The sequence below is a fragment of the Physeter macrocephalus genome, chromosome 18 (assembly GCF_002837175.3).
Source record: "Physeter macrocephalus isolate SW-GA chromosome 18, ASM283717v5, whole genome shotgun sequence".
NCBI lineage: Eukaryota > Metazoa > Chordata > Mammalia > Artiodactyla > Physeteridae > Physeter > Physeter macrocephalus.
In genome coordinates this window covers 82,009,422-82,035,073 of record NC_041231.1, presented here as the reverse complement: position 1 = coordinate 82,035,073, position 25,652 = coordinate 82,009,422, and the positions used below count along the sequence as shown (strand labels likewise).

General features: G+C 38.8%; 1 pseudogene; it reads right to left on the bottom strand.

The window, feature by feature from the left end:
• Positions 1 to 24,048, bottom strand: part of LOC102982733 (alpha-N-acetylgalactosaminide alpha-2,6-sialyltransferase 6-like) — a 120,198-nt pseudogene extending 96,150 nt beyond the window's left edge.
• Between the last annotated feature and the right edge of the window lie 1,604 nt (positions 24,049 to 25,652).

Below are 25,652 nucleotides of genomic sequence, written 5' to 3'. Positions count from 1 at the left end.
AGCCGCTCCGCGGCATGTGGGATCCTCCCAGACCGGGGCGCGAACCCGGCTCCCCTGTATCGGCAGGCGGACGCGCAACCACTGCGCCACCAGGGAAGCCCCCACCTTAAACATTTTGAAACCCATCATAGACAGTAATATGATAAAGTAACGTGAGGTAATGTGTTAATGGTGAAAATGTACATTTCATGGCCAAGCAGCCTAATTTATTGGAAAGAAAACTCCTCATGGCTTTTCTCCATTATAATTATGTGACCTCTGGATCATCTTGAAGAAGTCTGAAGCTCCAAAGCTCATCTGCAAAATGGCCAAGCAGTGGTATATACACAGTGGTTATATAGGTTATATACTAATTGCTTTCTTATATACAGGACAAAGATCATGGCCAAAAGTAATTGTTCAGATAGTCTTCGAATTTACTATTATTGCCACCAACTAATCTGGTTTATGCCCCTCTTTCAAGTAGAAGAGAGGTTTGGCTCTCTGATAATTTTCTCGAAAAAATTATCCTATAAGGTTCATATATGGAACAAAAGCCTTGACTGCATTAAACAAAATGGCAATATTGAAAGAACTTTACTTTTGTTTTTATGTGTGGGAGAGCACACTTTAATTATGTTCTAGAAAACAAGGAGCTGAGAATGTCACCCAAATAGGGTTCAAGTCCTGACGGTATCGTATGGATGTCATTTAACCTCTCAATTTCCTTGCCTCAAAGCAATGGTGTTAATACATACCTGCCTTGCCTAATTCATGGTGACGTCATTGGGATTAAATTAATTTACATTCAGCATTTTTTCTCATAACTAACACTGGATGAGATCATTTTGACGTAGAAGAGTTGGCGGGTTGCTCTATGTGAAACATTGCTTCTGAGTGTTTTTTTTTTTTTTCTTAAGATTAGCGTCTATCAGTTACAAGTTTTGAAAATTCACTGTATCTTACAGAACACCTACTTGCTTTATTACTTCTAACTCTAGACTCAAGTTCTTTTTTTTTAAACAAGTAAAATATGCGTAAAAACTGTGAGGATATTTACAGTTTGTTCCAGAATGACATTTTGATGCACAGGACTAGAAAAATAAGAGTGACTTGGTTGGGGCTGACAGAACTTTATGTTTTTTCCCTTATTCACAAATGTTAATGAAACTTTCAAAAATGTCAGTTTTCCAAGATAAAAATGGATAGTTTAATTCCATCTCATTCCAAATCTTGTTTTTGAACATTTTCGTATTTGTTAAACTGAAGTGTCTGTCAGTAAATAATATTCAACCATGCTTCTTGCTCCTTCTTTTTAATGTTTTGAAAAATTTGACTCAGATGGAAAAATACTGATTAACTATTCCAAAACTATAATCATATTCCAAGACCCAAGTGGTACATGAATAAGTTCTTTAAGTTTCATATTTTAAAAATAATTGGATCTTTCTAACCCTAAGTGTCTGTATCCCATGTGTTAGCTGGCACGGAGCTGAGTAAATAACCCTTTTTGGTATTTGCATTTTAATTTCCCTTTAACGGTTTTGCAATCTATGTTTTCACACAGAGAATATGCCTGCATTATAAATAGATGTCACTTGAGCTGTCATTTCAAAGATCTGTGGTAGGAATCTGAAAGTCTAGAGACGATGTTTAAAGGGGCAAATTTATTTAGGGTTTTTGAAATATTTTTAAACCATGTTCCTTAAGATGGAAATGTATATAGCCCTCTGATAATCACAACTTGTGGCATGCTGTTTATTAATATGAATTACATGTATGCATCAGTTTGAGTTAAAGTTTACAAGATAGTTTTTAAACAAAATTATACATACAGCATAAAGCTGGATTATTAACACACTTCCCTTTGATTGTGTGCATGCATAATACATACATACATAAAATCTCATAAACACATTCATTCAATACAGATAGAGTTCTCCTAACTATATGTCCCTCTTCTAGTAAAAATTAAAGACCTTTGACGAAATTCAAAAGATACATTAAGTAAATGTAGTAAGACTCTGGGATGTTTGTTTATAATAAATGCTTGAATTAACTGTGACCATGGTGAATTTTTCCTATGAATTTTATTTTTCAATGGCTTGTATCTTTTCACAAATTATGTTTTTAAATGAGATTATATTGTTCCTGTTTCTTGTTGAAGTATACTTTGCAGTGGGAAATATTTTAAACTAAATACTTCCCATCTGGCCCTGCCAAGGTGAATGTTTCCCTCACAGGCTTGACTTGCAGTTGAAGCTGATGTAAGAGTATGTCATGGTTGTTTTGACAGTCCGGTCCTCCTAATCCAGGGATCCGATCCCTGTGGTTTGTCAATTATCCTGCTAACCCTACAGCGAGAGCAACACTCAAGGCACTGAACTGTCAACGAATAACCAAGAAATAATGTCAGGAGCCAGAGAGGCAGAATTGAGAGGGGGGATGCTTTTGACAACAGAAGTCAGTGTATCATTCAGCATTTATTTTATTTGTGGGGGCTTGTAACAAATTAATTACCGGGAATCACATGATGAAATGTCATCCATTGCTTTGGACACTCCTTTGTGTCTAAATTTGAAAAGCAAGGATTTGACTGCTTGTGTAAGTTTTGCTAACATAGGATTTTGGAACATATCTCTATGCGGAAAATGGCTAGACCACCTGAACTTTATTTGATTGTTAGTGATTTTTTTATGTTTACTGTAAGATTTTAGGGGAAAAAATAATGCACCTGGGGACTATGTGTGCGCTCATGGAAATAATTTTGAAAGTTACTAGGAGTAACTAGTAACTAGGGAAATCAGCATAAATATGGGTGTGTGTGTGAAATTATGCCTGTGTACAACAAAAAATGCATTCAAAACTAAAAATTTCAAAGGGAAATTTGTTTTTGAACAATTCATGATTGTTAATAGTTTAAGGGAAAAAATAGAAGGGACTTTTACGTTGCATGGCGTCTGTCTTAAAATGAGAAAATGACAACAAGGCTTTAAATCTGTTACTGCTCTTGATTGTGGCTCAGTGGAACTCTTAGTGACATCACCTAAAATCTACATAGGCTTTTATTCTGCTCTAGTTCATAGTCTGTGTTTCATGTGTGTACCAATTCAAATATTTGCTATATACATAAACTAAGTGATGGCCCCTAATTAACAAATACACAAGCTTAGGATCTTCAAATAAGCACTCTCTCGTTATACCCAAACGAGACTTTTTACTTGCAGGTGCTTACCCAGGAAAAAGTTGAATGAGCCAAACTTCCACCTTTGTAAAGTGCAAAAAAATTGAAATTTAAATGCATTTCGTGAAATTCCAATAAATCAAACTGGCTCCTAGGGCTTAATGAAAACAAAACATATTTTTCCTGGTTTGAGAAACTATAAAGTCACCTGTATATCAATGCCTATTTATTTTGGGCAATGGCCCCCAAGATAAAGAAGAAAGATATAAACATAACACGTTCATAGATGTTTACTTTTAAAATATATATATAATACATCACATTATATAGAAATAGATATTTAGTGCTTTGTACCCAACTTTTTCATTTAATGAAAACATTCTCATATCATAGCAAATTTTTTAAAAATATAATTTTATGACACTATAATAGTTTAATATATAAATATACCATAATTCACTTAAGTAATACTCTAATGTTGGATTTCATATTAATTAAATTTGAAAAGATATTAAATGACTCTGCAAGGAATAACTCTTATCTCTGAGTTATTTGAGATTTATTTCTGATTTTTATTTTAGGATGAATTTGTTTTAGGTAAAATTACTAAGTCAAAAGGTATCAATAATTTTGATCATCTGGGAGGACTTCAAATCTTATTTAAACTTAATAATCAGCATTAGAAATTTCCTTAGCTCCTTAATATATTGCTAATTTCTCTTTTTTTTTAAAGGCTCTTGCAAGGGTAGCAGACCTGTACTTATTAGTCATTAGATTTTCTAAAAAGCAGGAACATGTCATGTTGGGGTGAACAAATATTTATGTTTTGGTCTAAGCATTGTTTTCCAGTTCTAGTGGCTTAAACAAAAACTAATATGGTGGATGACAGATTCCAATTTTGTGGGCTTAGGCCCCCCTTTTAATTCATGCTGTACTCTCAGACAGAATACTTAACCTCTGTGTTTTAATTACTCCTTCTATCAAGTGAAGGTGATATTATTGCTCCCATCTTTGGGTCACGGAGAGGATGAAATGAGGTAATGTACATCATCTATGTCATGCAGTGCTTGGCACATAGTGAGCCTCCAGTAAATGTTAGCTGGTGCTATTACTTAAATACAGCCATTAGCAAATAAAAATGTATTAGGGTTTTACAAGCATTGCATTCCTTGTGAGGAAGTAAGGAATGGAAAATGTTTTCATTATGCACATAATACCTGGTTAAACGAACTTTTAAGGTAGCAATAGAAACTTCTAAAAAGGTGTAGCGCAATATAGTAGTAATTATTCTTGCCTACTGGGAACAACAGAGAGGTAAGATACTAGTGTCTCTGTTTGGGTTGTGTGTTATGTGTTATTGGCGGCACGTGTAAGGATGCTACCTTGGTATTATGTGTTGTAGCCCAGAGTTTCTCAAACTTTAATGTGCATATGAATCATCTGGGGATCTTATTAAAAGGCAGTCTGATCTGGTAAGTCTGGGGTGGGGCCTGAGATTCTGTATTTCTACCAGATCCCAGGTGATGCTGATTGTTGAATGGCTGCATTGAGTAGCAAGGATTTAGAATAAAAAAATGAAGCTATTGGATTTTAATTGTGAGTTTTTAAATTAATTTTTTTTTCCTCTTTAGCACTTTGCTTTGGGCATTTCGTGTATTTGCATATTATGAATTTGAGTCTCCTCAGTGTTCTGCAAATTGGGAAGTCAACCAATTTATATAAAATTAATATTGTCAAACAACTGGCAGGTAGGAGGAGGATAGAATAAAAGACAAAAACAAAAACCTCTCCATCTTTGGCTGTGTCTGCGAATGTGACATGAATATTTGGAGCCAGTTTGGAGCTGCTTCTCAATGCCATGATCACTACACAATGGTCTGTGCTTCTCCTTTCATCTGGCTGCCACCAAGGCACAGAGGCAGGAATCAGGTCCCATCAATGTTGTTTGATGATGGCCATGGTAAGGATACAGCCCTCCATCAGAATCTATAATATACTCTGACTGCTTTTCTCAGTGAGCCTCACCTGATTATCCCAGACTGGGTATGCAGCCAAAGGGTATATAAAGTATTAGACAAGTTTTCCAAATCTTTTTAGAGCATCCATTTTATTCAAAGACTTGGAAAAGTCCATTAACACAAACATGGATCATTTATAGCATTTATAGCCTAACGTTTGTATGCATTTAAGAAAATAACATAAGAGCTTGTAATAGGCCACCTGTGGCTATATTCCTATACCCCATTATTTTGCCATTAAGGCTCATTTCAAGGGGAACAGATGAAAGCTCTTGGAAGTGAAAAGAGCAAGAGAAGAAACCCAGGGAGGCACTATAAGAAAATTGACATAAGTCAAAACACTTAATTTCTAGTCCTTTCTCTGCCACTCCTGTCCTTTATAACTCTTTATCTCTCTGGTCTCCCTCAGTTTTCTCATTTACAAAATGAAACAGACTGATTTTGAGGTCCCTCCAAGCTCTGACATTTTATGATTTTATGATTGTATTATTCTTTTCTTCTGAGAATTTTACCCTCACTCATAGGTGGCCAGTTGACTATTTTGTATGGTAGAGCCTTCCCCAGCCCTGGGTCCTATGGTAGTCCCCATCTGTGACCAGAGCTGTCAATCATTCTGTGATTATTTCCATTGTTTTGCAGAGTCAAAGACCTTACCCTAGAGACAGAGTTTTATTTGAAATACAATGCAGTGCACATGGTGCTGAAAAAATGTGTCACCCCACATGCTATGGGGTAAGTCTTTAAAGAATTTACCCCCAAATGTAGGGTATCAATGAGGCAATGTAAACCACCAGAACAGCTACTTGACAATTTGTCACTCAACTTCAGCAAAACTGTAGAGGAACAGCACAATGAATTAATGAATAGCAACAGATCCCCATGACAACATGTTAGTTCATTAAAATTTTATCAGCATTCTTCCTAAGGAAAGTGTGCCTTCTGTTCTATGTTGAGTTTCTTCAACATTGTTTTACAGCCAATTCACAGCATTCTGGTGCTTCAAAATTAGTTCCTGTGGAGAGTAAGATACACATAGACTCTATACGGTGTCACACATGGGTCTCCTGGGTGTCACAGTGAAATATTGCCTGCTTTTTTGTGTATCTTATGGCTTAAACATTAACAAGTATTTCTCTACTGCCTTTTTTGGAGAGTAGGTTAATTAGGTGAAAATCCACCTCTGTGTTAATTTTTAGCAAATGTATTAAATTGCATTTCATAAATGTCTTTCTAATATTCAACAAAAAGGCATCAAATAGAGGGAAAATGGCAAAATATTTTTGCTTGCTGCCACAGTGGCATGTTCCCTCTGGCTTTGGAAAACAATAATAACACACAAGCCTTGACATTTTCCTTGGATTATTTTCTCTCCTTGAAAAAAATTTTTTTAATGTGTAACCCAAATGCCAGGGGTCTGGGTTTTCCCAACTCTTCCAGCATAATAGCGACACATTTCCTTTTTATAATTAGAAAAAGTCTCATAATCCCATCCTACAAACAATAGGAAAACCAGCATGGTCACCAATATTTCTGAGGATTTTTTAGGGGATTACATTCTTTCTATTCAGTGTCTGCTATTGAGTCTGCTTCTACTGAATTCTAAGTCACACTTATGTCTTTCCTTTTCTAAAAGTACCTAAATGGACACCTATATGGGAGTGAGCCCTTTTTATATTTTATTGACTTGAAATAGCACAAATTCCCCAATTAGAGCAGTTTAGCAACCTCTCATTTAGCCCCACAAATTGAGGATTATGATCTCGCTAAAGATCACAGACTTAGGCCTTTCATCCATATATACCTATAACCATCGTGAGATCTTTATTTTTCTGGCACAGAAATTGGAGAAGTGATTTTCAGCATGCCATTAAATGTGTTTACAATGGACACTATGAATTTGTTAATTAGTGTAACTTTTTATTGTGAAATTTAGCAAAGGATATCAAATAATATTGCATATATCCCTTGACCTGAAAACTGTTTCTAGGATATGCTAAAAATAATCAGACATTTGTACTAAAATTTATGCATAAGAATATTCATGACCACATTGCTTATAGTAGCAAGAAAAATGGAGTTAATCTAAATATTTGATAAGAGATTAATATAATTTGTTAAATCCATAAACTTAATATTAGTTAGTCATTAAAAACAATGAGGCAAATCTTCATTCACTGACATAGTGGATTATTCACAATAAATTGTTAAATTACAGGAAAGTATAACATGATTGGTTTTTTTTGTCCTACAGTGTCTATACCAATGTGAATATTTGTGTGAGATGAAATCTAAAGAAAAGACACCAGAAAGTTAATAGTATTTATCACTAGATTGTGGGATTTAAAGTGACTTTTTTTCTTCATGCTTGTGTTTTTAAATTTTTCTGTGATAACCATGTAATATTTTGTAACTTCTTAATAAAAGCAAAATGTTTTTAATCATAAACTTTAGACAGATCAATTGTAAGAATTACTTTTATAAGATAATTAAATGCATAAAATCAAATTATTTGCATTATTTATAGCAGGATTTCTCAACAGCTTCACTACAGACATCTTGGGCCGAATAATTCTTTGTTGTGGGGACCTGTCCTTTGTATTGTGTGTAGACTGTGAGATATTTAATAGCATCCCTGGCCTCTACCCACTTGATGCAAGTAATATCCTCCAGTGGTGACAACCAAAAATATCTCCAGACACTGTCAAATGTCTCCTGGGGGATGCAAAATGAACACCCAGATGAGAACCTCTGATTTATAGATATCACTTAATTGATTGATACCATGTACCATGATTCTTAATGCAAACGTGGAACATTTACCTTCTCTCACATGTTCATCCTTCTTGTAATATTTCCTTTTTTCCTGTCTCCGTCTTGAAGGAGAAGTTGTACTGTCCGCTCTTCAGAGGAAGTACCAATTCAGAGACTGGAATAGAAAAATTGACAAGTTGTGACTGGCTTAAGCCAATGAGTCTGAAAGGATTATCTGTTAATGTGGTCACCATGACTAATTGCTCAAATCAAAGCTATCAAGGGAAGACTTGGGCCCCCAAATCCACAGGCCCTAAACCTTATGTCTACCTGAACAACAACAAGAGAATGTTTAGTTGGATCATTCCTTAAGTCCCACATTTTAAAAATAATTAGTCTAAATATAGATATATTCATATTTTCAGTAATTAGGCTGAGTCTGGAAAAACATACGATTCCTAAGACCAGAAGATGTGACTTTGAGCTCTGAGCCTGCCACTTACCTGCTAACGTGACCCTGGACGAGTCTTTTAACCTCTTTAAGCTGAAGTTTTGTCATTTAGAAAATAAGGATAATATCAACAGCCCTACTTAATTACTTGATTGTAATAAATAATGAGTGCTTTTATGGCTTGAAAGTGCTGTGTAAACTGTCAAGGCCTCCGTTCCCATTGGGAATTCATTTCTCATGGAGGTTATTGGTGGCCAGGGTTGCTATGGCAACGTTCTGGCTTGTAATGTTCCCCAAACAATGCCTAATATATACCTGCCATCTATTTACATCTAGAAAGCAAATAGAAATAATTAAGGACTTTAAATTTGTTTTTTTAAAATGTTTTCTGAATGTCTCAGTTCCTTTTGTCAGTGTTTCAGTACTCATAGTAGAAATTAAATAAATCTTAGATGCTGGTGAATATGAAATATAAAACTAAAGAAGATAAAAGGAAGAGAAGTAAAATAAGGTGAATTCTTAAAAAAATAAGAACATCACAGAAATAAGGAAACACAGGTTTGAGCTCATTTCAAGAATTACCAGTGTGAGATTTCCTCTGATAGTTGTTTTCTCAGCTTCATTCAACACTGTTAAAATGAATCAACCAATGGGGCTTCTGCCATATCCCCCAGGAACCTCTGCTACACTGTAATATAACTAAACATTAGAATATCTTTTTCTGATTAGCTGTCTCACAGCTTCTCTCCAAAACCTCCCCTGTGGATTTCAGAAAATTATTGCAAACTAGCATCTGAACAAGAATGGAAGATATGCCATCTCCTTTGCCTGATAACAACTATCCCTGCTAAGCTCAAGATTGTACATTGACAACTCCAAGAAAGCAATAATAAAATGGATTAAAAAGCACACACTAACCAACCACTTGATTTGACTTTCATTTATTCTCACTTTCAGTTCTTCAAAGTTCAGATATAAGGTCAGACTTAGATATGATGCCTGAACAGAAGATGACAATAAATACTTGAGTGAAATATGGGGTGAGTGTGTGTGTGTATGTGTGTGTGTGTATGTGTATGTATGTGTATGCATTGAACAATCTCTGAAAAAGGACAAAGTGGTGTGGATAGCCCCAACTTGGAAGACATGTACAAGCTAATATTAATTTGCTGTCCACCATGTGGAAAGATAATATTACAAAACCTCTGATTATCAAGAAATGTATTTCAAATTATTTTCTAAGAACTTGGAATAGATTTGGGATTAGCTTCTTTTATTTAGATTTGTTCAATCTTCATGGGGAGTGGACACATTTGAGAAATGAATGCTCTGTGTAGGCTTAGATCAAGGAACAGCTTTAAGAGAGTTAGCCATAAACTTATAGATATACAGACCTGGAAGGGAGTTAATGTGATTAACCGAGATGAGAGAAATGGTATGAGAAAACTCAGTTTGTCTGGGGAAATGATTGGATCTGTTTTGGATAGCTGTAATATGAGCAGGATATGCATATACCTATGTAGTCATTCAGCAATTAGTGGAATTGACAATATCATGTCCAGGAAAGAAATTTGTGGTAAAAATAGATAGATATGAACTTGATTACTCACACTAGTTGGAAGTTAGAAGAGTGGATGAGATGACAAAGGTCAAGGAGCAGATGCATGTAATTGTTAAATGTCACAACTGTTATTTAACTTTTAAAAAATTTATTGTCTGTCTTTCACACTAGACCTTAAGCTCTGTGAAAGCAAAATCTCCAATAATCTTGTTTACCATCATATTCTATCCTAGCAGAATGCCTGGGACATGGTGTCACTGAATGAATGCACAACAGTAGAGTTTATTTGTAGGTTAGCACACAAATGAATTTGTGTTTTATTGTTGTTGTTATTGATTTTTAACTGGAGCAATGTCATCACGAAAAGGATTTTAAGGTAATTTTCCACTCCCCTCACATAGGCTTCTGTATTCTTTACCTGTGGATTGGTGAGTGGTATTCAGGTCAGGAGGAGGAAATTAAACATATTTCTCTGTTTCAGGCTGGGTGGGGATTGACTGTCATGAAGACATGTTTCTCACTTTGTATGAAGGGTCTGTGTTCCAGCAGGGATTATATAGATTGGATTGACTTGGAAGAAATCATTTGTTAACAGTGTCTCACCCATATCTAATTCTAGAGGATTTTCTTTTATCTAGTCTTTCCAAAGATTCAAATTTCAAAAAAGAAACACCTTCTTTTCTTTTTACTTGTATTTCATTAGTATATTCAATATTTAATAGCATTTTGTAATTACAATAAATTTGAGATGAAACACTGATGACTGTTGATAATAAAATTGTTAAACTAGGCAGATCACATTCAGCATGTATGGTTACCAGTAACTATGCGTTACTGAGGGCATGAAGAGTATCACTTATAGCAGAAAACTGGTTACGTACAGATCAGCCAAGATAACTCATATCATAGCTCCATTGGCTGGCTTGGTTTTACATGCCCATCCTTGACATAATCACTGTGGTCAAAGGAATATATTACAGATAACTTTAGATGGTTCCTCCAAAGTGATTTTCAGCAACCTCTATTTCCCTTGACCTTGTTGACCTGAAACAAATAGACTGCCAGATGATATTTCTCCAGCAAAGATGAAATTGGGATCAGCAGACACTTGCAATTTGAGGTCTGCAAACGTGGGGGGACACATGCAAGTCCCCACATGCCAAGGGAAGGAGCACATTTTTAGAAGGGGAGAATGAAGTTGGGAGAACTGTAGTAAACAAAGAGTCCATGGCTTTTTATTGGCTGAGTCCTTGCAGGGAAAGCAGAGGAGTATGTCTTCTTCCTGTTGGGCTCTCCTATCATCACAGGGTGTGAGAGTGGCCCCTTCTGGTCTCCCAACTCGATTTAATTGAGGTTTCTGTTTCCTAATATTTTACAGCATCTTCACCTTCTTCCCACCATACAAGCAGAATAAGCCAGATACTTGATTTTCTATTCCTTATTGGAACTAAGGATAGCCACGTGACCTAGCTGTAACTATTTCGTAGTCTTCTGGGGAATTTCTGGAGTAAGATTTCTCTCCCTGATAAAAGGTGAACGAGTATGAGAGTATGAGAAAAGTGGCTTTCTCCTTCTACCGTGACATGCACCTTTCCCCCACTTCTTGCTTGTGGATGCAGTCATGTGACTATGAGGGAAAAGCAAAGAGAATCTTAGGGAGGTCTACCCCACAGCTTGAAATTATGGAACTGCTGAAATAACTTGAAATTGGTTATTTAATTACGACTGGTCACTTTTAGTTGGTTTCCTCTTACCTGTAGATGAATGCTTCCTTACTGATGGAGAATGGAATCTCACTCCCAGGGATAGAGTGTATATGGGTTGAACAGTCATGGACTGAGGATGGGGGAGGGTGGTTTACCCAAAGGGAAACAAAGATGCTGTTATTAAGAGAAAGTAGAATATTACTCAGCCATAAAAAAGAATGAAATAATGCCATTTGCAGCTACACGGATGGACCTAGAGATTGTCATACTGAGTGAGGTAAGTCAGACACAGAAAGACAAATATCATAGGATATTGCTTATATGTGGAATCTAAAAAATGGTACAAATGAACTTACTTACAAAACAGAAATAGACTTACAGATGTAGAAAACAAACTTATGGTTACCAAGGAGGAAAGGGGGGAGAGGGATAAATTGGGAGATTCAGATTGACATATACACACTACTATATATAAAACAGACAACTAAAAAGGACCTACTGTATAGCACAGGGAACTTTACTCAATACTCTGTAATGACCTATATGGGAAAAGAATCTAAAAAAGAGTGGATTATATGTATATGGATAACTGATTCATTTTACTGTACAGCAGAAACTAACACAAGATTGTAAATCAACTGTAATCCAATAAAAATTAATTTAAAAAAAGAAAGCAGAAAATGAATCTTGGACAAAAACAAGAGGAGTCCATCTTACATGGGCATCAAAAACACTCCATATTTTCTATATGAATCTAAAGTAAAAATCCAGATGTTAGACGTTGTTTCTAGAGAAAACTAAGTGCTAAACTCTACTGCTCTGCTTTCCTAAGCCCTGCTAATGTTTCCTTTCCCCTCTTCTCCTAAGATGCTAGTCACTGTTAAATTAGAATTCCATGTGGAGTAGGAAGATAAGTTGACTTGAGCTAGAGTCAAATGAAACTGTCAAAAGAAGAATGCCAGTCACTTTAAGCTGCTGTCTGAAGTCTGCCTGCCTGTCTCTTTCCTGTAGTCTCTGTAAGACAGCTCTTGTTAAAGGTGTATGTCATGTCAGTCAAACACCATAGGAGGTGTTTGGAATTTGAGGTATTGACAATAGGTATTTGCTTTTGTCTTACATAATCCCATCTCAAAGGTGTGTGGTAGGTACAGATAACTCTTGAAAGAAAGGGGACAAATCGATGGATGAAAAATTGTAGATAGATGGTAGCCGGTACTATCTATTATTCCCTGACTTATCAAATGGATACTACATTTAACAACATTTTTTCCCTTTATTTGAAAACATGATCTTTCTCATGATGGATTTTATAAAAAATAGTAGCTTAGTAGAAAAATGCATGGTTTGCATAAGCCTCAATTCAATAAAAGTTACTGAGAGTCTGTTAATTTTAGGGTATAGTTTATGACATTGCAAAGGATAATATAAAAATTAGAAGACACAAATTCCCGCCTTTAAGTGATTTACAATGAGGGTGGAGGTTGGGGAAGAGGAAGGCAAGGTAATTCTATAATTATAATTCAAGGAAATTAATTAAGCAACAGAGTAGAGCTACAAAATATAGGTGTTCTGAATTGACATCTGGTTATAGGGTCAGGGAGTAATCAAGATGAGGATGATAGTTAATATAATATTGTTTTTCTGGACTGTGAAAATGAATTCTATGTTAAGATAGGAACACCTGTGTGTTAGGCTCAGACCTTTAGTAAACTAGAAAAAACTTATCTTTATTAATTTTTGGAAAATTAATACCTGGACAAAATTTACCTTTATTAACTCAGATTCATCTCTAAGATGAAGTGTTTTATTAGTGATAATATTAGCCTGGAATATTTATGTTTCTTTTTTATCTAGGGAATTGATTAAATGATTACATAATATGTATGTAAGTATAAGACTTTAAATACAAAAGGGTAATAGAGTGGTAGGCACTTTTATAATTAATACTAATATAATTAATACTTTTATAATTAATTTACCTTGATGAGTCGAGTCATGAAAAACCGTCAGTCATTAGAGAAGTATTGTGTGTCCACTCTATTCTTACTTCAATGGAAAATTGAACTAATATATTTTTGGAAAATCTTTGACAAGAGTTCAAACAACATGATTTTTCCTGTTAATCTGGAATTAAGTAGAAATTAAATTAACCATAGCTCTGCATTCCTTGAAAATTCAAGATTTTGCAAATTTTTCTGTGAATATAAGTATTTAGATACTTATTGTTCTCTCCCTCATGCAATGTATTCAGTTCCACCAACAAAAATTCCTATTAAATGCAATATTATGATAGAATATATAGAAGAGAACATATCCTTTGCTGTAAGTCAAAATGCCCAATTCACATTTGCTACATTTTTATTTGTTTTAAGTCCAAGGAATTTTCAGTATGACAGTGATTTTGTATTTTTAATGACGATATGATTTATTTATTGAGCACGTACTATTTGCTGGAAAAAATACACACAATCTAATCATTTTAATACTCTAACCAGGAAATGCCTACCTTCAACTATGAGAGAACTGAGTTTCAAAAATCTTCAGTCAATTATCAGTGTTCTATATATAAGTGATATCATTCGAAGCCAAGACTGGGATCAGGCTCTGTCCACCTAACTACACTTTTGCACAGAGACCCTTGAAAAGAAAGTTCCACTGCCTTTCTTCATTAGGCAAATTATCTCCATGGGCAACACAGCTACGGGATGTGTTTTCTTATGATCAACTTAACTGTTCTTGAATTTTTTGGAGGGGCGGCATTTGAGCAATCATTCTGTCAATTGAGGCTTTGATAATTTTCTATGTTCTGCATAGCAGGTCATATAAGAGTGATGAATTTAAAATTTTTCTTTATACTACACATTTGGTCTCTTTGCTCTGCTGACTTTTTCTTTTTTTAGGAGGTGTAACAACTGAAACTTTAATAGTAAAAATAGATCTCATTCCCTTAGGAATTCAGGAGAATAAGTCTGAAACCCAGTCTGGAACTGGCACTTCACAGAGACTTCGTAGCCAGTTGTCTAATTCTACCTAAGTAGGTTTTAACTTCTGATGTAGTATTAACATATCCATAACAGGAGCTATTGACCATACAAACATGTCTCATCCTTCTATTAGTATCTGATCTAACATCATTGTTTAAAATTTAATAGTTAAGAGAGGAGTCCTTGAAAATGTAAAGTTGCAGTTACCAGCAGACATTGTTTTGAGAATGGCTAGTGGCATCCCGAGTCTGACATAGCTCAGAAACTCAGGTTCAACAACATAGGAATGCAGGGACTTCCCCGGCGGTCCAGTGGTTAAGCCTCCTCCTTCCAATGCAGGCGGTGCCAGTTCGATCCCTGGTCAGGGAGCTAAGAGCCCACATGCCTCGCGGCTCTCATCGCCCTCTTGGACATCAGCACAAGGTGGGAATCAGCTGCGTTCTTTATTTATCCCTCTGGTTTTTCTGGAACCTTTCCTTCTAGGAGAAATCTCTGGGCTCTGCAGGAACTGTGAGTGGCGACCATCAGGCAAATCTGAGACCAGACCAAATTCAACCAAAGTAGTTTTCAGAGACAGTCTATGCCAAGAAAGGTAGGCACTGGGAAAACGAATTCATGACCCGCCCCCCAACTCACTAAAGGCAGAAATATCAATAACAACTAAACAGAACTCCACCTTGATGATGTAGGAAGTGCTGGAAACATTATCTATTCACTAAGGAAAAAAAGAAATTCTAATATAAAAGAGTAGGCTGCTTAAAGAGTCCCTGGAATGAGATCTGCAAAGGAGGGGAGGAGGAAGAGAGAGCTATTGGACATATTGACATCTTATTTTGGCACACGTTCAACTAGTGTTGGAAATAGATTCCCCTAGTCTCACTGCTCCTCCTTCCACTTGTTTTTGTCATTTCACTAGCATCAAAGTGTGTTTGTCATTGCTGAAACATTCAAAGGAGTTTGGATTTGGAATATGGAAGAAAGTCTGGGACAAGGATATGGGGTTTTGAGATTATATAGGGATGTAAAGTGAAGTTGTGGAAATGAGAAGACCATGAAAGAAAAACTGAAAAGTAGACTAAGAAGAGTTGACATAGGAAGTAGTCTGAGCATAGTCTGATCCAGAAATGGGTGCTTCTTCCTCCTTGTGTTGGGAATGCTTCAAAGGGTGTATCTCTCCTTGAAAGTGAAGAGCTTCTATTGTGTCCTGGTAGGTTATTCTTAGTATTTTCTGAAATGATAGCTTATGTATTAGTGAAAAGCGATGCTAGCTGCTATAAATCTTTGGGGCTTAACACAATAGAAGTTTCTTTCTCTCTCATGTAACGTCTAAAACGGGTTCATTATTGATGAGTGCTCAGAAAAGCGAGTCTTTTTTGAGCAGTGATGAAGGCATCTAGCCTCCTTCCATCTTGTAGTTTTGCCTTTTCAAGACCACTCTGCTATCTGCCTTACATCAGGGGATGGAGGATGGTGATCATGCATGAGATTTATGACCAGGCTTGAAAGTGGTGTACACTACTTCCATCCTGTCCACACCTGACTGTAAGGTTACTGTGAGCTTTGCAGGAAGAAAAACCTGTCTTGGTGAAAGAATCTGTCAAATTCAGGGAAAACTTTCAAGTAAGTATTCCAGTGTCCTCACTGATGCCTGATATTCTACACTAAAGCATCTTTCAGTTGGTTCTTATCTCTGTTGACATGTAAATTACAGAAGTAGGAGTTTGGGACATTGATGGATATTTAGTCTTTATTACAAATTGTTGCTTTTTAATTTGTGAGTCATAACCCATTAGCAGGTTTTGACATCAATTTAATAAGTCAAGTTGTGATCTGTTTTTAACAAAAATGAAAAAGAACAGAATAGAATAAAAAATGTCTCAGTGCATTACATAAAGTGCAGGTAAGTATTTTTGTATAAGTTTTGTTTCAATTGTATATATATTTTTTCTTTATCTTATTTAATTTTTTTTCCAATTTTATGTATATTAAATACATACTTACATTATATTATATATGCAGTAATTTCATATAACATATAAAATACCCACTAATATAAAATTGAAACAAAAGTTATATGCTCTCTCTATATACATGTATATGTGGATTATTAAGTCTGCTATAGTATGTTTTTCTTCCTAGGGTTGCATAAAAAATGTAAAATAGTAGTGTAACTAGTTTACCATACTTTTTCATACAAAGGTAGGACTTAATGTGGACTTGGGGAATAAAATAAACCTATCCTATTTCACAATTTTGCTTGGGGTTGTACAGAGGGAGTGAAATGGAGCGCCTACATAAGTTCCAATATAACCCGAATTTTCTTTTTTCTGTAGATAACAATGACAGGGCAGGAGATTTGTGAAATATCCTAAGAAATTATCACATTTCTACACAAGGCAAAGGATGAGTCAGTAGCAGAATTACAAACTTAACTCCCAATCTGTTTGCCTTCTGTCAGTTTTGGATAGATACTTTTTTTTTTAAATCGTCATTTCAGAAGTATCAATATACATGCATAATATCAGTCCTGTCATCTAAAGTTCTTTATATAAGCAGGTGGTTTTGGACCTTGCCTGAAGCAATAGTCTTTGATCATTTAGGGGCTACTGATGTACCCTAAGCAGCTCCAGTTAAACAGTTGTTTGTAGTAATTTAGATATATACCTTTATACTATATCTTTAATCTTTTTGCACTTATAATAGGCTCACAGTATGAGAATATTTGAAAAGATTTTCCCCCCACAGTTACACTTCACCTTTTTTTTTCTGGGGACGTACGTAGTAGTTCTTCTCCTGTATGAACGTAATTGAGATTATACATAAGGATGAATAGTTGATAAATACAATTATAGATAAGCCTAGTAAAATCATTTGAGATGATTTTTTATTAGAAGCTAACTTCAACTAACTGTTTTTATTTGAATCTAACTTTTGAACCTAAAATCTGGAGTTCTTCAGGAATCCCAGAACAATAATGATATTTATTTCACTCCATGTATGGGTTCAGAAAAAATGGAATATAATATAAAAAGTGGTTAAGGAGGAGGAGGATACAAAAGCAAAGGACTGGTCAGTTTGGTCTCCACTCTTTTTTTGACATTAAGGCTCAGATATTCCTAGTTTTTAGGGATGAGACAGCTATAAAACTGATGATACTACAATGAATTCCCAGGTAGTATCTGAATGAAGGGTGGATCTCAAATACACAGCTGATTCTGGTGGGGGATGCAGGGTGAGTTCAACAAGAAATGCTAATCTAGTGGCTGCATGAATTTGGAGAAAAACATATCAGTTTTGGACACAAAGAGAAATGCTCTTGAACCCTGGCTCTGCCATTTATTCTAGCTGTGACTGTAGGCAAATTATTTAACTTGTCTATGCTTAGGCCTTCCCATTTGTAAAATAGGAATGATGATACTTTATCAATCAGGAGTGTTTATTGTGAGTGACAGAGATCCCAGTTCTAATTGGCTTAAATGAAAAGAGAATTTTGGCAAGGGGATGGGGGGGCACCTAATAGAAAACCCAGAGACATACAGCATCAGGGGAACTGTTTGATTTAGGGTCATGTGTCTTCAAGGTTCCAGCTCTTTCTCGGCATCTCTCACAGTTTTGCTGTTACGTACTTTTGAGCTTGGACATCATACAAGATGTGTTAATGGTAGCAAAAGTGACTGGAAAACATCTAGGCCACACAATTACATCCTAAATGAAGCAGGGAGAAAAGAGCACGTTTTAGTAAATAGTTTCCGTAGAAAAGTCGAAAACTTTCTTACCTAGAAATCTCCCATAAAAAGCTCTTTTTGCCCTAAATCTGATCATATGACAGTCTCTGAAACAATCACTGCAGCCAGAAGAGTGGGATAAACTCTTAGGGTCCAACCCTGAAATAGAGGGTCAGTATATCTGCAAATAAATTCTGGCTGACATGGGTCTCCCAAAGAAATCTAGGTTTTGTTTAGGAGAAAAAAGATGCTGGGGAGGCAAGTATCTGCTACCTTCTGCTTGACTACCCTACATCCATATGCATTCTTCTTCCCATCAAGATATGCTGAGGCTTATGTACCTGCCCCATCTCCTTTCCAAGGAGATCCTCCAAACTCGCTTCCCTGAGTGGGAAAGAGTTAACACACCAGGCCTGGTCGTTCAACATTCGCATATTATCGGGAGGGCCCGCCTGTGACTGAGCCTTGGCCAACTCCTGGAAACATGGCCCTTGGAATGTTCCCTCTGTTACTAATTAATAAGGTTGTTTTATATGCCCGAGACACCCAACCGTGCTAGACCAACTTGTCCAGATAGTTCACGCTGACACTGTGATCTCTGGTGGACACTGGTTTCCTTCTGGGCTTCTGGAGATGAGGAAATCATGGCTGGCCACGCAGGTGAATGTGCCAACTGTAACCAGCCCTCAGTAAGAGTCCTGCAGTCTGAGATACAGGTGTGCTTCCTTGGGTGGAAACACTTTGCATGTGCTACAGATCATCGCTGGAGGAACAGTGCATCCTGTGTGACTTCCATGAAGGAGGGCTTTAGAAACCTGTGTCTATTTCCCAACAGACTCCACTAGGTGCATCTTTTCCCCTTGCTGATCCTGCTTTGTATCCTTTTTGCTGTAATAAATATTAGCCTGAGTATAACTGTTTCTGAGTTTTGCAAGTCCTAGGGAATCATCGAAAGTGCATGTGGCTGTGTTACCCCTGAAACAATCACGCTGCTGCATCCAGAGCCAGAACTAGGCTTCTCTAGGTTAGGAGTAGACAACTCTTTTTTTAAAGTGCCAGATCTTAAACACTTTATGCCTTGTGAGTCATAATGCCTCTGTGGCAATTAGTTAAGCCTGCTAGCTATGGTAATGCAGTGTGAAAGCAGCCATTTAGACAACTCATAAACAAATGGGTGTGGCTGAGTTTCAATACAATTTTAGTCACAAATGCAAGTGGGGGGACGGGACAGGTTTGGTCCACACTGTAGTTTGTTGGCTCTTGTTCTAGGTGGTGAGCCAGATTTGGTTTTATCCAAATGTAGCTTCCTGTGGTGTGATGATCTGACCGAATTTAACTGGGAAGTGTTAACTTCTTACAGTAAAATCAATATACAATGGAGGGTAACAAATAAAAATATATATTAATCAATGGTCTGTAAGACATATACTTCCTGCTGGACCGGAGTAACACAGGCTCCTTGACCTGGGAGCAAAGTTAAGTTCCTAGCGGATCTGGTGCTTCTACATCCCCTTGGAAGTTATCTCCTATCTACTGGCACTGTGATCACAGCTTAGATAGGAATTTGGGTGGTATTTACCTTTGGGGCTTCAGGCAGTACTCTTTCTCTTGGTCTGGGGCCTGAGAATTGCCTTGGGAATAGAGTCATCAACAACCTGAATTCCTCATTAATTGGTTGAAGGTTTTGCCCTCAAACTACTTCCTTAATACTTTAATTGAATTTTAAGCAGACTTTAAACTACTTTTATTGAACTTCAAGGGATAGTAAACAAAGCCAGGGATGTTATTAGATCATGGTCTTTGAGTTTATAACATGCCCAGAGAAATTTGTTTCTCAGAAATAGGTGTTCATTTAATGGCCTCTGCCTTGTTCTCTTCTAGGGAGCAATTCGGAACAATAGGCTGATGGAGTGGGGTTTGGGGGAGTCACTCATCTGCATCTTTGCAAGGAGAGGTGATGGCCCCCTTTTCCTGTACTGAATACACGAGATGTTATTTGGGAGGTGCCCAGGCAATAAAACTTGTCTCAGGCTCTAATTTTATCACTTGATAATTTTTCTTCTCTATGATTTTTATTACAACTGATTTTAGCATGGGGCTGGATAATTCAGTTTCTTTTCTACCTGTGCAAAGACATCTTCTAGTCAACTTTAATTACTTGGAACACATCAAAAGAATCACTCTGAGAAAAGTGAATGTTCTTTCTTTGGCCCAGATTTTCCTATTTTCTATAGGTCTGGTTTCTCCTATCTTCTTCTGTAGAAGACTATGTCAGTTTCCTCATCAGTAAAATGGAGATCATAATTGTACCTGTGCCATCAGGTATTAAATGAGCTAATACAAGTAAATTGTTAATATAATGCCTGGTGCATAGTAAATAGTTAATATATGATGGCAAAAAAAAGGCTGTAAGAGGCAGCTAACACACAAATATCTTAAAAATTTCCTACTAAATCTTTTAATGCTTCAGATTCAATACACCGTCTGAGCCTAAAGCTACAACTGCTATTTTTTGTTTGTTTTTGTTTTGTTTTTCTGGATCTTAGGTGCATTTATTCTTGTACAATCATTACAAAATCAGGTCTGGGGTAGTTGCGGGCCCTCACCTCCACCCCAATGTGCAATGGCTCACGGCTAGCAGCCTTCTCCAGGAAGGCCGCCAATCTTCACTTCCAGGCTCCAGAAGAGCAGGGTGCAAACACACCCCACCGAGGCCCAGCAATAAAGTGCCTGATGTAGAGTGAGGGGATAGAACCCAGGCCACACAGATCCTGGCTGGCCCCCTAGAACCTTCCCAGGCCCAGTTTGGGGGAGACTCTTGGACAACTCCAGCAGCTGCAGACAAAGGTGCTGCAGGAAATCCCAGAGTAGCTGGGATCCACCCCTTTCTCAGCCCCAAATTTCCTCCAGCTGGTGGAAAACCTCACTGCTGGATGGCCAAAAAGGGGCCTGGCTCTTTAAAATCCCAGCTAATGGCAGCTGAGTGGAGGGGCTAAGGAAAGAGCTGAAGGTTTGTCCCTTCTTATCAGAGTCCCCCAAACCAAACCCTGGGGGAGTCTATGAAAAAAAATAGCCTCAAGTTTCTAGGAGGAGTTTGGGAAGGGAGCCTCAGACCCTCAGGGAGCTGAGCCCCCCAGCAAGGAGTGGGGGCTGGAGGGGCCAGTCTTATGGAGGAAGGACCCAGGAGGACAAGACCCAAGGTGGTTGGTGGGAGAGGTGGGAGGGTTCTCAGACATTAGAACCTGACACAGGCAGAAGGATGCTCAGAGAGGGGGCAAGGGGTTTGTCCAAGGCCACTCAGGGCAGAGCCAAGAACCCAAACACCAGCCTCCCACCCCTGGGCCCTCCAACCCCACAAATGTCCCAACCTGGCCTCCAGATAGCTCCCACATCCACAAAACCTCTTTCTGGCTCTGGGAAGGGAGGGGGCAACACAGAGTTCCCAGCTCCTTGGAACAGGACCCCACTGTCCCAGCCAATGGGAAGTAATTTGGGGTCCATCCTGGGGCTCTGAACAAAGGAATCATGGGAAAGGACATGTCCTTAGCTTCAGATTACTCAGAAATAACCTGTCTATGCTCAGACCCTGACTGGACAAGAAATACCCCCAACACCTGATTAACCACATAGAAAGAAGCCCAAATCCCTGATTTGGCCAAGAGATACCCCCAGGCCCTGAATGGCTGGAGGATTCACCCTCTTCAAGGCCCAGATTGACCAAAAAACACTCGGACCAGCCTTGATTGGCCAGAGATGGCCCTTGGTCGAGAGGCTGGGTGGAGAGCCACTTCTCCTGTGTCCCTTGTGAGGGTCCCACAGGCAGGGTGACCTAGGTTCAGGAGGGGTGTGGGAGAAGGTGATTCTGTACAACTGGGCTCAGGATGATAAGACCCTCTTCTCTGTGATGAGTCTGTGATGCCGTTGCTGCTAGGCTCATTCCAGATGTAGGTGAAACTCGTCCAGCCCCTTGGGCTCATAGTAGCGGTAGGGCATGCACTGCTGGCGGGGCTGCTGGCTGCAACAGTTGGGGAGGGGGTGCAGGGGGACCATGCTATAGACGTGCAATCGCCGTGACAAACCAACCCGCGCTCGACCGCGAACGGGACTTTTCCCTGTCCTTGCCTGTTTCACCCCGGAAGAGGTCCACAAATTGGCGCATGCGGCCGAGAGAGAGCGCGTGCGTGCGTGCGCGCGCGGGACTCGGTGCTGGGCACACCACGCCTGCGCACTGGGTGACGCACGCCAGGCTTCCCTGGGGTTCCTGGATCTTGTTTGGGAGACCCCAGAAGATGAACAGAGTTTCGGGGTCCGGCTGGCGAACTCCGGGGGCCTCCGCAGCACACAGTATACATTGGAACAGGCCATCACGCGGAAGGTGTTTTCGTTGCCCACGTCGGCGTAGGAGCCCGAGGTGGGTGCGTCGTTTGCGCGGATTGTGCTCGCTGGATCTCGGGCCCAGCTTGGTGCCTAGCAGGTGGCTGAAGCTGGTGACAATCACGTACTGGTGGCACCGGGAAAGCCTCGTTTTCTTGCCAAGAGTGGGGATGGAGCCATCGGTGATGCTCCACTTCTGCAGGCTGACGGATGCGGCCCGGGAGCGTTAATGAAAGACCCCACTGGCACTGTTGGGAGTTTGTTGCTACTGAGGGGCAGAGGACAGAGTCCTGCAGGCAGCCCAGGGGCAGGGGTGTGGGGCTACACTGGCTGAGGGGCCTCCGGAAAGTCATGTGACGTCTCTGAGCCTCCGTTTCCTCATCTGCCCCGGGGAGCGCCTGGCCGCTGTAGCCCCCAAACCCCGTCACAAGGCGCGGGGAGCCGAGAGCCAGAGTTCGCGCCGCGCCGCTCTGGCCGCCCAGGCCCTGCCGCAGCCTCTGCCCTCCAGGTCCTAGGCCGCCGCTCACCCCCAGGGCCCAGGCCTGGGCGGTGGACCAACTGCTATTGTGTTAACAAGGAGTTTTCATACCCTATAACAAAGGTTGCCAGTTTTCTCAGCTCCAGATGACAGAGTCCTCATGACCTTTTCCCCTACTTCAATGTAGACAATTCTGCATAAGTTAAATCTTTTTCAATACCCCATTTCTGGTTCTAAACGCTGTGTGAATAAGAATCATTTAATTGACAGAGATGGAAAATCCCAGTCAAGATGGCTTAACCCAAAAGAGAGTATATTGGCTGAGTTAACATAGCAGTTCAAGGAAGACGGGATTCAGGCATGGCTTGATCTAGAGCTGTGTGATGTCATTGGAGCTCTAGTTATATATTTCTCTCTGAAGTTCCTGGCTCTGCTCTTTTTCATTGATCAGTGTCATTTTCAGGCTGTCTCCTTTCAAGATGGTGAAATGGCTGAGAGAAGTTAAAGACTCACCTGTACTTACCATACTATTTAGAGTGTAAATCTGTTCCATTTGCTCCTGTTAGAAGGATAAACTGAGGCATATTACAGTATTTAGGAGTTCATTTGAGCAAAAACGGATTTGACTTGGGCAGCACCAGAATGGAAGTGGTTAGCGCTCTACGGACAGGGAGAGACTTTTCTAGAGAAAGGGCAGAAGCAAAGTAAGGAAATTATTGATTGGCTGCAGCTTTAAGCCTAGTTGGCTATTTGTGATTGGTCGTCCTTGGCATTTTGATATCGTAACCTTGAGGCATTGACAGGTTTAGAGTTTGGTTTGCTTATGAAGGCTGCCATGGTAATAGAGCTGCCTCCATCTAATGGCCTCCTCGTTTAATTAGTTTGTCACTCATAAGGAGGAGAGGAGTCTCCTTAAGAGGACAGAGATTCAATGTCACAGAAGACAGATTTCATCTACCCTGTTGACTGCTTGTGACAGATACTGCAGACTGGATGCAAAAACTCCATTATTATTCCTCTGTAATATCCTTCACTTCATTTTTGAGACAGGGACATTTAAAACAGTTTCTAAACTCCTTTTCAGATGATGTATTTATGCCAACAAAGCCATCCATGTAAGATTTGCAAGGTGGAAGGAAGCCAGTCTCTACTGTATTGCTTCAACGAGTTCTGAAGGTAAGCACAGTTGTGGAGATTTTGGTCTTCGTTTGTTTGCTTTTTCTGCATCAATGTTATTAGAGTTTCCAGTGTCCAGTCTTGTGCCAGGAGGCAGGGCATAGTGCTTGAATTGTAGTCAAGGTGATGTGATCTTGGGGCCAACAGCTGGCTTCCTCAAGCTGGGATCTTGAAGGAAACATTGCGATACTTGAGTCAGCGATTGAACCAGTAGCTTCCTGATTACCCAGCTTTCTGGTAACAGGGAAAACAGCTGCCTTATTAGGTCAATTCTTTTCTGGTGTTCTGGGAATCATTTCTAAAGACTGAGGCTTGGTCTGGTTCCTTCAGCTCCTCCAATGATTTTGTAAACTAAGGACCCTGTACCAAATGCCTTTCGGCTTAAACTATCTAGAATGGTTTGTGTCGTCTGCACCTGAATCAATGCCCCGCTATATTCTAAGTGTCTAGAACTATTGTTGATACATTGTACATGTACAAAAATTATTTGTTACCTGGCTGAATTTTACCCCCAGAAATATCTACCCCCAAATTTCCTGTTTTTTTTTTTTTATTGAATGAAATAAGATCCCAGTTACTGCCTCAAATTTTAGGACCTGGGTGATGGACTACACTGAGCCCTGGAACTGAGGGTAGAGCATAGTAAACCATATGGCTGAGACTGAAGGAAGAAAAATTTCCTAAAGCAATTGAGGTATTTTTTGTGGAGAGCAGGAAATACATATCTACCCCCAAATTTCCTGTTTTTTTTTTTTTTATTGAATGAAATAAGATCCCAGTTACTGCCTCAAATTTTAGGACCTGGGTGATGGACTACACTGAGCCCTGGAACTGAGGGTAGAGCATAGTAAACCATATGGCTGAGACTGAAGGAAGAAAAATTTCCTAAAGCAATTGAGGTATTTTTTGTGGAGAGCAGGAAATACTACCAGTTGAGGCAAACAATGAGTATGTACTAGAGAAGCCTGCTTTTAAATAATTGTGTGCATTCCAGGAGATGATACTTGTTTACCTCAGCCAATTCTGTTTGTGAGACAAAAATACCACAGAGGGAATACTGAGAGAACAGTAAAAACAAATTGTTTGAGACAGTGCTATTTACACCCCCTCTTTCCCCATTAGCCACTCACCCCTTCTTCAGTAGTGTCAGAATCTCGATTTTTAGCCTGGCATATTGCTGCCCAAGTTAAAGATTTATTTCCTAATTTTCTGAGCAGCTAGGTACAAACAGGTGACTAAGTAAGGCCAATGAAATGTAAGCAGAA